Below are 11,635 nucleotides of genomic sequence, written 5' to 3' on the forward strand. Positions count from 1 at the left end.
CCATGTCAGTGAGGGTGAATTCTCTTTACCTAGTCTACTGATTCCCATGCTTTCTCTTCCTGAAATGCCCTCCTAGAGGTGCCCAGAAATAACACTTTCCAGCTATCTAAGAATCCCTTAGCCTGGTCAGTTTGATACATAAAGTCCATCATCACACAGAACTTGTCAGTTCTAGTGTAGGGATGGAGAGCACAGTACAGTGACTGAGGCTCTGCAGCCGGAGTTCCAAGCCTGGCTTCACCATTTGGTGGCTGAGGGCTTTGGACAAATGACTTAAATGTTCTGTGCCCCACCCCGCCCCGCTATGTCCCTAAAAAGGAATCAGTAATATCAACCACTTCAAATGAATGATGAATTAATTTAAGTAAAGCTCCCAAAATGGCATCTGGTACACAATAAACATATTTCCTATCTATTATCTTCAATTATTATGTCTTGATTTATGTCTTAATTTGTTTTCTTTCTTTTGTTATTGTTTTTTTTGAGATGAAGTTTCGTTCTTTCACCCAGACTGGAGTGAAGTGTCGCTATCTCAGCTCACTGCAAGCTCTGCCCCTGGGTTCAAGCCACTCTCCTGCCTCAGCCTCCTGAGTAGCTGGGATTACAGCCACCCACCACCACGCACATCTAATTTTGTATTTTTGGTAGAGTCGGGGTTTCTCCATGTTGGCCGGGCACTGTGAGTTAAATTCTGCCAGAATATCTTCAGAAGCCCAAAGAATTCCTTCCAAAATAGGATCTTCATTGGATTCTACCCTCCATTAGTTAGGGGTTGTCCCAGGGGTCTTGACTTACTCCATCCCCAAAGGATGGCTGGAGGCTAAACAGACCCTGTGATAGAAGAAAATGACAGGGAATAGGCACAAAGATACACAGTGCTGGCTGGAGGTGGGAGGTGGTCTCCTGAAGGCAAGGCTGGGCTTACTTTGTTTTTGTTTTTTGGTTTTTTTTTTTTTTGTGACGGAGTTTCGCTCTTGTTACCCAGGCTGGAGAGCAATGGTGCGATCTTAGCTCACCGCAACCTCCGCCTCCTGGGTTCAGGCAATTCTCCTGCCTCAGCCTCCTGAGTAGCTGGGATTACAGGCATGCACCACCATGCCCAGCTAATTTTTTGTATTTTTGGTAGAGACGGGGTTTCACCATGTTGACCAGGATGGTCTCCAACTCTTCACCTCGTGATCCACCCGCCTCGGCAGCTGGGCTTACTTAGATCTGTCTCCTGCAGCTGGGGCTGAGATGAGAGGAGCCTGCAGGGTGCAGAGAAGGGGTGCAAGACCATGGAGGTCTTCTATGAGGCCTCACATCATGGGGTAGATTTTCAACTACATAGGGTCAGAGATTGCATTTTGAGTTGTATTAGCTTACTTGAGTTATCTGGCTGTGAGGCATTGATTTACTCTAACCAATGCCACCCTAGATTTCTTGATCCTAGGAAGTCTTTTTGCTTATTTTAAAGAGAGACATACTTGGCAAGAGGTTCATATAAGCGACTGTCCTCCTAAAGATAGGCTGGTATAGGATTCCAGATTACACAGACAAAGCCATCTCTAATTAATTTCTATTAGAGACTATTATTACTTAGGGATATTATAGTTACAGTTGTGAATATCGTCATTAGTAGGAGCAGTAGTAGCAGCAGCGGTAGTGGTTATCAAGTCCTGGCTGCATACTGAACAGTGTCTGTTGACACATACTGAGTGCTTGGTGGGACCCAGGCATTATACTACTTTGCGCTTGGCAACATTATATCGCTTGCAGCCCCAGACAACTCTGTGAAGTGCATGGTGTTTTCCTGGCCATTTGTTGATTGAAAGAACAAAAGGCCAGAGTGATGAAGCAACTTTCTAGACCCCTAATACTAGCCAGTCGTAGTAGAGTCTCTTACTGAAAAGAAACAGCAGACATCACTTAGTTTTATCTTCTTTGGGGGTGGGGGGACAACAGTGGAAAACTTCACAACTCGTCTAGCTTCTCTGAGGCTTTCATGTCAAGAGATAAATGCTTCACTCACCTGAATTTAAAAAAATTGAAAAAGAAGCATCTAATTCTAGCTCTGGGGGAGTCAGGTGCTCAGTGATGTCAGAAGGACTTGGTGTGTCTCCATGTCTCAGAGATGGACTTCCCGTCTTGCATGTTGCATCCTCAGCATCCCCCGCTGCTGAGGTGGTGCCTGGCCTGACTAGCTATCCGTTAACAATTTCAGACCAAAGACAGCAATGTGCATTGGCTGGGATTCAGATAGCCTCATCTCTAAACCTGAGTAAAGCAGCAGCCCCCAAAGCTGGTAGTGGGTCTGGCTGTTACCTGAATCACATGAAATGAAAGTGGGGTGGGAGGCATTTTCCACAAAGAAATGTTGTTCCTGGCACAGAAGAAAAGGTGCCAGTCAGGTCAGGATGCTGATGGCCACTGTCCAGGTTCATGTCATCTCAATTTTTACATATATATGTAAATAAACTATTTTTTGTATACTCACCATCTCCCTACAGTAGCTACCTTATCACAGTTTTTTCTTATCCCACCCAAACGTCTTAGTACATATTTTCAATCTTCTCTCTGGGTCTTAAACTTTTACTTTTCCATCTGTTTTCTACCTATGACAGTAGTCCTCAACCATGGACAATTTTGTGCCCCAGGGAGCAGTCAGCAGTGTCTAGAGATATTTTAGGTTATCACATTTGGGAGATGGCGCTACTGTCATTGGGTGGATAGAGACCAGGGATTCTGCTAAACTTTCTATGATGAAAGCACACTCAGCCCCCAGACCCCAACAACAAAGCCTGATCTGACCCAAAATGTCAACAGTGCAGAGACTGAGAAACTATGGTCTAGATCGGTGCCTTAAAATGGGTGGTACCAAAGTTGTCACTGCCTCCTTGTTGCCAAGCTGGTGGGTTGCTCCCAGGTTTTAGCTTACCTGACTTTTCCAAAGTGTTTGGCAACTTTGATCGCTGGGTTTTGGAAGCCCTCCATTTCTTTGTCATATGTGATGGTTTCACCCCTTCCCACTGAACTTTTTTTTTTTTTTCTTTTTTTCCTAGACAGAGTCTCGCTCTGTTGCCCAGGCTAGAGTGCAGTGGCATGATCTTGGCTTACTACATTCCGCCTCCTGGGTTCCAGTGATTCTTCTGCCTCAGGCTCCCGAGCAGCTGGCATTACAGGCGTGTGTCAGCCCGCCTGGCTAATTTTTGTATTTTTAGTAGAGACAAGGTTTTACCGTGTTGGTCTGGTTCGTCTGAAACTCCTAACCTCAGGTGATCTGCCTGCCTTGGCCTCCCAAAGTGCTGGGATTGGAGGCATGAGCCACCACGCCCAGCCCTTGCTCTTCTTTAGACTACTTCTTCCTGGTTTCTTACCCTTATCCTTTGTATTGGGTGTCCCAAAGTCAAATCCTGAGGTCAGGGAGAAAACACAAGCACGTAAAGCAATTTTGGTGTCCATAGGACAGCACAGAGGACGGTGGCACACGGGGACAGAAGGCCACATCTCAGCAGCGAAGGTGCTTATTGTCTTCAGTCTCTCAGGATCAGGTCCAGGTATTGCCTGCTATGAGTTTTCCAGACAAGCCAACATCTGGATATGATGTGAAATTTTTTCCATGTTTAATGTGAGCAACTTATTCAGCATTTTTGTAAGCTCTGTGTGGACAAAACAGAGCACATGCCTGTTATCAGTTTGCAGTCACCTTCAATAGCAACATTTTCTCTCTTTTTTGTATAAACCCCTATTTTCTTCTCATGCTCTGTGTAGTGGGCAGTTCTACTCAGTTCTTGGAATAGATTAATATCACGATGTTAATGACTCCAAATTCTATGAGGTCTACATATCCAGCTAGTCAAGAAGCCATTAAACTTGGCAAAAAGAAGAGCATTCCCTTGAGAATACAGTTATTTATTCCTTTGAATATTATACCTACTGAATGATGATAATGAAAATGTTTACAGAGGGAAAGTTATATTAATTATAGCATTTTAACACTATAGTCATGGCGTGTGGGAAGTCTAACATCCTTTTATAGTTGTACTTAGGAAAACTGGGAAGATGAGGACTCTTCCCTTCTTTTGTGTACAGTCTATTTCACTTGGAATAAATAAACACACAGTTTCTTCTTTCTACACCATTGATTTTTCTTCTTTCCCAGGTCTAACTCAGATTCTAAAGCTATTTTTTTCTTCTTTACTATTCACCTAGAAATAATTGTGTTAGATTTTGGGCAGTATGGGTTTCCTAAAAGCAATGCAGGCCAGGCACGATGACTCAGGCCTGTAATCCTAGCACTTTGGGAGGCCGAGGCGGGTGGATCACCTGAGCTCGAGAGTTTAAGACCAGCCTGGCCAACATGGCAAAACCCCATCTCTACTAAAAATACAAAAAAATATCCAGGCGCGGTGGTGGGTGTCTGTAATCCCAGTTACTCAGGAGGCGAAGCCAGAAGAATCTCTTGAATCCAGCGGGCAGAGGTTGCAGTGAGCCGAGATCACACCACTGCCCTCCAGCCTGAGCGACAGACTGAGACTGTGTTTCAAAAAATTTTAAAAAATAAAATAAAAAAAAGGCAATGCAGACTGGCACTTGCTTAGTGAACAAAGCTATAATAGACTTAAATGTGTGGCTCTCTGACAACAGTAATGTTTTTGGAATTAACCTGGTCTCTGTGTTTGTTTTATAAAATAATCTCCGTATCTTACATGCCTTATTAGAATCTTGATTTCTTCTGTCTGCTGGAATTTTGAACTTGCCCTTTGCAGGTTTTCTCTTTAGCAGCTGTCTTACCTTCAACATTTGTTTTTTGATTAAGATTTCTACCTTCAAATATTTCCTGCAGTTTTGGTCATTTTAAAATGCTTTTTCAGCCTTGTGGTTCTCATAACAACTTCCTTCAAAAATTGTACTACTCCTGTGAAACTGGTTCATAACCCATATGGTGTCTGGAAATAGTTATTTTTAAATGACTTTATGCTGAAGTGCAGTCATACTTTTTGTAGAAAGGCTGTGATCTGTTTTAAATTTACAGCAGTTTGAAGCCATATTGATAAATTTCTTTCCGCTGATACTTCAAATTTCCCGTTATGCAAACACAGTAAGTTGATTAACCTTTTGGCTTCCCTTGCGGTCAAGTGGCAATAGCTTTATTTAGCCAACTGAAATTCTAGAGATTAAAAATTCTTTAATTCTAGGTAAAACTAGGGTGGAGTATGATAGGCAGTTCTAGATGATGATTTATTAACAGAGCTTGGTCGTCAGTGACTAGTGAAAATTCTGGCTTTCACAAACGAGTTGGGTGGCCTTGGCATGTTACTAAACTTCTTTTGAGGCTCAATTTTGTCATCTACAAAATATTAATGGTATTGTCCCTACCCTAGAGTGCTGTTAGGAAGACTAAATGAGACTGAATAGCTGGGTACCCTGCCTGGCTCATAGTGGTAAATGCTTCAGACATATTAGAAAATATCACAACTATCATTGAAACTTGTAGTAACAGTGGTAGTAATAATATAATATCCAACTCATAGCTGTCCCATTTCTCTTGAGTCGACCTAAAAATCCCAAAAGCCTTTTCCAATTCAGATTTCTCCAGAGTCTTATTGCCATTGTCCATTCCATCCTTTCATTATTTTTACTTTTTAATTCTTCGTGTCAGGGCCTTTAACAGGTGCTAGAAATAAAATGATTGACTTTTTAAAAGGTGTGATCCTTGCCCTTCTGGAATGTATAACTTAAAACACTGTCCAGGTGAATGTTTCCACTAAGGAATCAGGGAGCTATATTATGTTTCAAAGAAAGTGATAAGTGCTTCAAAAGAAAGGAGCATAGTGCTGTGAAGTTATGCTTTATGGACACTGAAGGCAACCCTGAAGGGAAGAGTGATTCAGTTGAGAGGTTATAGAAAGATATCTTCACTAGGCAGAAAGGAGACCCCACCGGCAACCCCCGTTGACGGAATGGCTTGTGCAGATGCTCTGTAGGTGGAAGAAGTATGGCTGACGTGGGGAACCAGTGAGGTTACCATGATGGAGCCACACTAAGTGGAAAGACAAGTAGCGGGGTTCTTGTGAGGCTGCAGAGGTATGCAGAGGCCAGACCCCAGAACCTTACTGCATTTCCAGAGAGCTTTGGCCTCCCCTGCAAACACTCCCCCCACCTCCCAGCCCCATCTCAGATCACATTTACTGACTGCTAATTGACTCAGAAAAGACTTAAGCAGAGTTTCCAGTTTCCCCAAAGGTAAATTTCACCAGCCTTCCTCAGGTCTCCCATGGTGTAGGGGGCTTGTTGTATTCTTCCTCAGACCTCCTTGGGCCAGAAGTAAGGTTGTTACGAAGCTCTGCTGCTGAAGGAAGATTATCCGTATTCCCACTAGCCACAGGTAAATGGAGCTTCATGTACCTAGGATTTCCTGCGTGTTGAGAGCCCAGATAGAAGTGGCGGGAGGAACATGGGCTTGTAACTTACATGCAGATGATCATGTTGTCTTGCAGCTTTGCTGTGTACTTGAGAGTGAGGATGGAGCCTATAAAATCACGAATTCTGAAGGACCATCCCAGGCCTGATGAATTGATGATAGCAAACCTGCATCAATGTTTATCAGTTCTAGTTTGTTATCAGGTTCTAGAATTCCAAAAGTCTAAGAATTGCCTGCCTTTTATGCTAAATATTTTCTTGAAAATTTCCTGGTAAGTCACATTTTGGGTGAGAATGCTATTTTATTCTTATTCAAAAAGTGATTTCAAATGCAGTCATTTTTAGTGTTTATCTTAATCTCTGATAGATTTCCACCCTCCTCTTTCTGCTTATTCAGGTATTTTAAAATACTAATCACTTCCTTATTACACAAATTTCTAATGCTTTAGTTTTATTTGCTTTCCCTGAAAATTTTCTTCTCCATTAACATTACTGACTAACATTTTTCTATATGCCAGGTACTAGGTGAATATCTAATCCTCATGCCAGCCTCCAAATAGAGCTATTGCCCTTTTCATCTTTAGATAATATCCCTAAAGCTCAGAGACGTTATGTAACTGAAAAATGTCACCTAGCTAGTAATCGGAATTTAAAACTAGGTCTTATTTATTTATTTTTTTACCTATTCTGTGACCACCAGCTGTCTCTAGACACAAAGCAATGAATAGTCTATAAACAAACACACTTAAATACACTAGACCCTATTTAAAAATCCTTTGGAAATGGGATCATTATCCTCCCCACTCCCACTCCACCAAATGGCTGCTAAGGATGAGTTTTAATGTGCAGTGATATCAAGTTTAATGGATTCCAGGGGATCAGTCTTTATAATGAAGTTGATGGTCTTGAAAAACAGACAGAATCATCACCCATCATGTGACGCTCTGTTAACTTGAATCAAATATCTCAGCAGCAGGAATCCCATTAGACCACATGAATGGTTCATAGCCAGGACCAGCTGAATATGGTATATACCCTGGCTAAGTATATCCTACTGGATGGATATGTTCCTCTTGCTTGGCTTCTGTTTGTCAGAGGATAGTTGAAGAAAGAACGGACCTACAGCAAGAGTCACAATAGAGGCCTTTGGACCATAATGGGCCCAGTCCACGAAAGTGCTTTGTTTGGACAGTGTCTTAGTCCACTTGGGCTGCTATAACAGGGTAACTCGTAAACAGAGATAATTCGTAAACAGGGTAACTCATAAACAGCAGAAATGTGTTTCTCACAGTTCCAGAAGCTGGAAGTCTGAGATCAGGGTGCTAGCACGGTCTAGCTGTGCAGAGGGCCCTCTTCCGGGTTATAGATGACCACCTCCTTGCTGCGTCCTCACGTGGTAGAAGAAGCAAAGGAGCTCTCTGGGACCTCTTTCATAAGGGCACTCATCTTTTCATCTGCCTTCAGGATCTAATCACTTCCCTAGAGATCCTACCTCCTAAGACCATCATCTTGGTAATTAGGCTTCAACCTGTGAATTTTGGAGGGATACAAACATGCAGATCATAGCAGTTAGTGTATATGTTAGCTCAGGGCTTAGAACGCTGTCCATTGGGCCGTGTGTAACAGTGTAAGCAGCCCGGTCCCTACTGGCGCAAGCCCACCTGCTTACCCTCTTGGATGAATGCAAACCCTCAGGCAGCCTTTCATTTTGAGACCCCTGTATTAGGGCTGTGGCATAATAATGACTGCACTGAACACAGAGTTGAGCCCAGGAGGGATGCATGTTGGGTTCTAGGCTGAGCATGGCCACTCCATGACAAGTCACTTTCTGCTCTGGACATCTATTTCACCTCCATGGTGACCAGATGGTCCCTGGACACTCTTTCAGTTTTAGAGTGCTTTAAATACTACACATAAAAATGCAGCTGACTTTTGGTGAAATCAGGATCAACACACTACCCCTTTGATGGGACACATTGATTCCTGATTCTGAGTCCTTGTCTTTCTTTAATGACTGCCTAGTTTTTCCTGCTTTTTCAGATGCCATGAGCTCTCCATACTGTCTAAAAGTTCCCTCTGCCAGCCACTTATCAAGCCAGCATAGGAAAGGATTTAATGGATGCCATTTCTGCCCTCTGATTTATTGGCTGATGAAACTAAAGAGTAAATGAAATACATTCCTATAGTGTCAGAAAGATGTAATTTTAGCACTTGATATTTTTGCACAGACATCTGCCATTTGAGATGTAAATTCCATCAGGACAGAGACACTCATTCATTCAAACGAGACTTACGATGTCTACTCTGTGCCAGGAACTGGACTCGGCACTGGAAATCACAGCAGTGCCTGCCTTCCTGGTGCCTACACTCTAGTGTAGGAATGGACCATAGGAAAAGACATTTAGATTCCATCGAATCTGTTGGGGGTAAAGTGTAATGAAGGAAAGTGAAGCAGGGGGCAGGCAGGGAAAGTGATGGAGTGGGGATTTCATACAGGCTATTCAGGAAAGTTTTCTCTGAGGCGAACACGTGCAGGAAGAGATGAGGGTGTAAACCCAGTGGGGAAAAGTGTTTAGGACAGAATAAGCAGGACTTTAAAATGCACCACACTGGAGCACCATACTGGGCATATTCCAAGATTAGCCATCAGGCTAGTGTAGCCGGGACTCGGTTAATGAGAGATGAACACTTGGAAATGAAGTCAGAGAGGAAGCGGTGAGTTCAGGTCATGCAAATCACAAAATTAGCATGACACCAATACATAGGCCATGAGGAGAGCTTTGGCATTTACTCTGAGCTGAACAGGAGCCAGCCAAGGGTTTGGAGCAGAAGAGTGAATGATATCACGTGACTCTGTCTTCTCTCCTAGAGTGTTATCGGTTGTGCCTGGCACACCTATGTGGTCAGCAATTTGATTACGTGATTGTCATGGTGGTGTTCAACTTTTCCGCACAATGACTGGGCATCTCTAGTGTGGAGAGATTGTTTTTCTGATACTGAAGTTTCTGGGAACATAGGTAATTAATGAAATGCGTTTTTTTTTTTTTAAGTTACTGGTACTATCAATCACATTTCTTAAAGTTAGAGCACCTCTGTCTAATTCACCAAGCCATCTTCTTTCCATGATATGGATGGGTCCCTTTGTGAGGCTCTTTAGAAACTCAGAAAGTAAAATATCTGTATCAGTTGATCTAAAATGAATTCGTGGGTCCCCTTGCCCGACCTCTACATGTTGAAAACAACACCTTTTCTTTCTGTTTAACTTGAAACCAAACAGAGTTATAGCTCTTGTTGCCGTTTTCAGATATTGCCATTCTACTATTTCCAACTCCAGCAGATTATAGGTTATTTACAAAGTTCTTTGCAATTGCTAAAAGGGAGATGAATTAAATCTCATTAAGATGACTCTTTGCCCTCCTCCTGGCCCTTGGTACTTTGTTGTCAGGAATACTCAAATAATTACTCGTTTTTTGACATTGCTAGGTTCCAGCTCATTTGTCACAAGCCTCTTTTTTTATTTTTGGAGACTGGGTCTTGCTCTGTCACCCAGGATGGAGTGCAGTGGTACGATCTTGACTCAATGCAACCTCTACCTCCCGGGTTCAAGCAATTCTCCTGCCTCAGCCTCCTGAGTAGCTGTGACTACAGGCATGTACCACCATGCCAGGCAAATTTTTATATTTTTAGTAGAGACAGGATTTCACCATGTTGACCAGGTTGGTCTTGAACTTTTGACTTCAGGTGATCTACCCACCTTGGCCTCCCAAAGTGCTGGGATTACAGGTGTGAGGACTGATAAAAATTTGGTTTTGAATCTGTCACATTTCTCTTCCAAAGTATTTATGCTTTTAACTTATGCCTGTAGGTAGATAGACACTCCTCAGTTTGGAAGTGTTTGATTTAGGCTAGAAAGTTTCTTTTAGGTTAGAAAGAAAAACAACATATAAATGCTTAAAAGGGTCATACACAGTTGAGTTTGGATAGAGTTGATGGAGGGATGGTGGCGTGGTATACGGCAGCATCACCAACATATTTAGCAATAATTTACTATGCCGTTCGTTCCATAGAACTTTCCAAGCTGTTCATTATGGTAGCTGCCAGCCACATGTGGCAACTGAGCACTTGAAATACGGCCAGTATAACTGAGGCACTGAATTTTTCCTTTTATTTCATTTTAATGGATCAAATTTAAATAACCACATGTGGGTAGTGGCTACTGTACTGGACAGTACAGACCTTATGAGGTAAATGGGGTGTCTACAGGAAGGCATAGGGCTGGGCGATTCTTTAAGGTGATAAAAAGTGAGACAAGGCTGGGCACAGTGGCTCATGCCTGTAATCCCAGGACTTTGGGAGGCTGAGGCCAGCAGATCACGAGGTCAGGAGTTCGAGACCAGCCTGGCCAACATGATAAGATCCCGTCTCTACTAAAAATACAAAAATTAGCTGAGCATGGTGGCAGGCAACTGTAGTATCAGCTACTCGGGAGGCTGAGGCGGGAGAATCGCTTGCACCAGGGAAGTGGAGGTTTCAGTAAGCCCAGACCATGCCATTGCACTCCAGCCTGGGCAACAGAGCAAGAGTCCATCTCAAAAAAAAAAACAAAACAAAACAAAAAAAAAAAAAACAAAAAAAAAAACACCAATGGCTCTTCTCTGATCTACACAGTTACTTACAAAAAGATCTGAGTGCTCTCCTTAAATTTTATTCTCCACCTGTTACTAGGAATTCAACCCTGGTAAATCTATATTTATTATTTTTAAAATTTTGTTTATCTTATCTTTACCAACCGTGCTTGGTTTCCACTGCCGTTATGTCTTGCAGGAACCCAGGCAATAGCTTCTGACTGATTTCCTATTCTCACTTTTTGTCTTCCTTTAAATCCGTCCTCCACAGTGCAGCCACAGCTACTCTTCTCTTTAATATCCCTGAGGAGTCTGCATTTTTCTTAGGGTAAAGCTCAAAGTCCTTAGCCTTAATGAACATAGTCGATTTTGTAGATTTTATTCCAAGTTGTAGAATTCTGGCTATTTCAGTGTTGGCTGAGCATAAGTTTTGCTATTTTTATTTTGAATCACATGCAGGCACACATTATATTTTTAATGTTTAGAGCTTCTAAAAACAACCTACCACTTTCGATTACTAACAGCCCTGTATACCAGTATACAGATCTATTCTGTGTTTGAACAGTCTGATAGCTGCAAGCAGCTGAGCTCCTCTGTCTGTTTTACCT

This window comes from Saimiri boliviensis, chromosome 1 (assembly GCF_048565385.1).
Source record: "Saimiri boliviensis isolate mSaiBol1 chromosome 1, mSaiBol1.pri, whole genome shotgun sequence".
NCBI lineage: Eukaryota > Metazoa > Chordata > Mammalia > Primates > Cebidae > Saimiri > Saimiri boliviensis.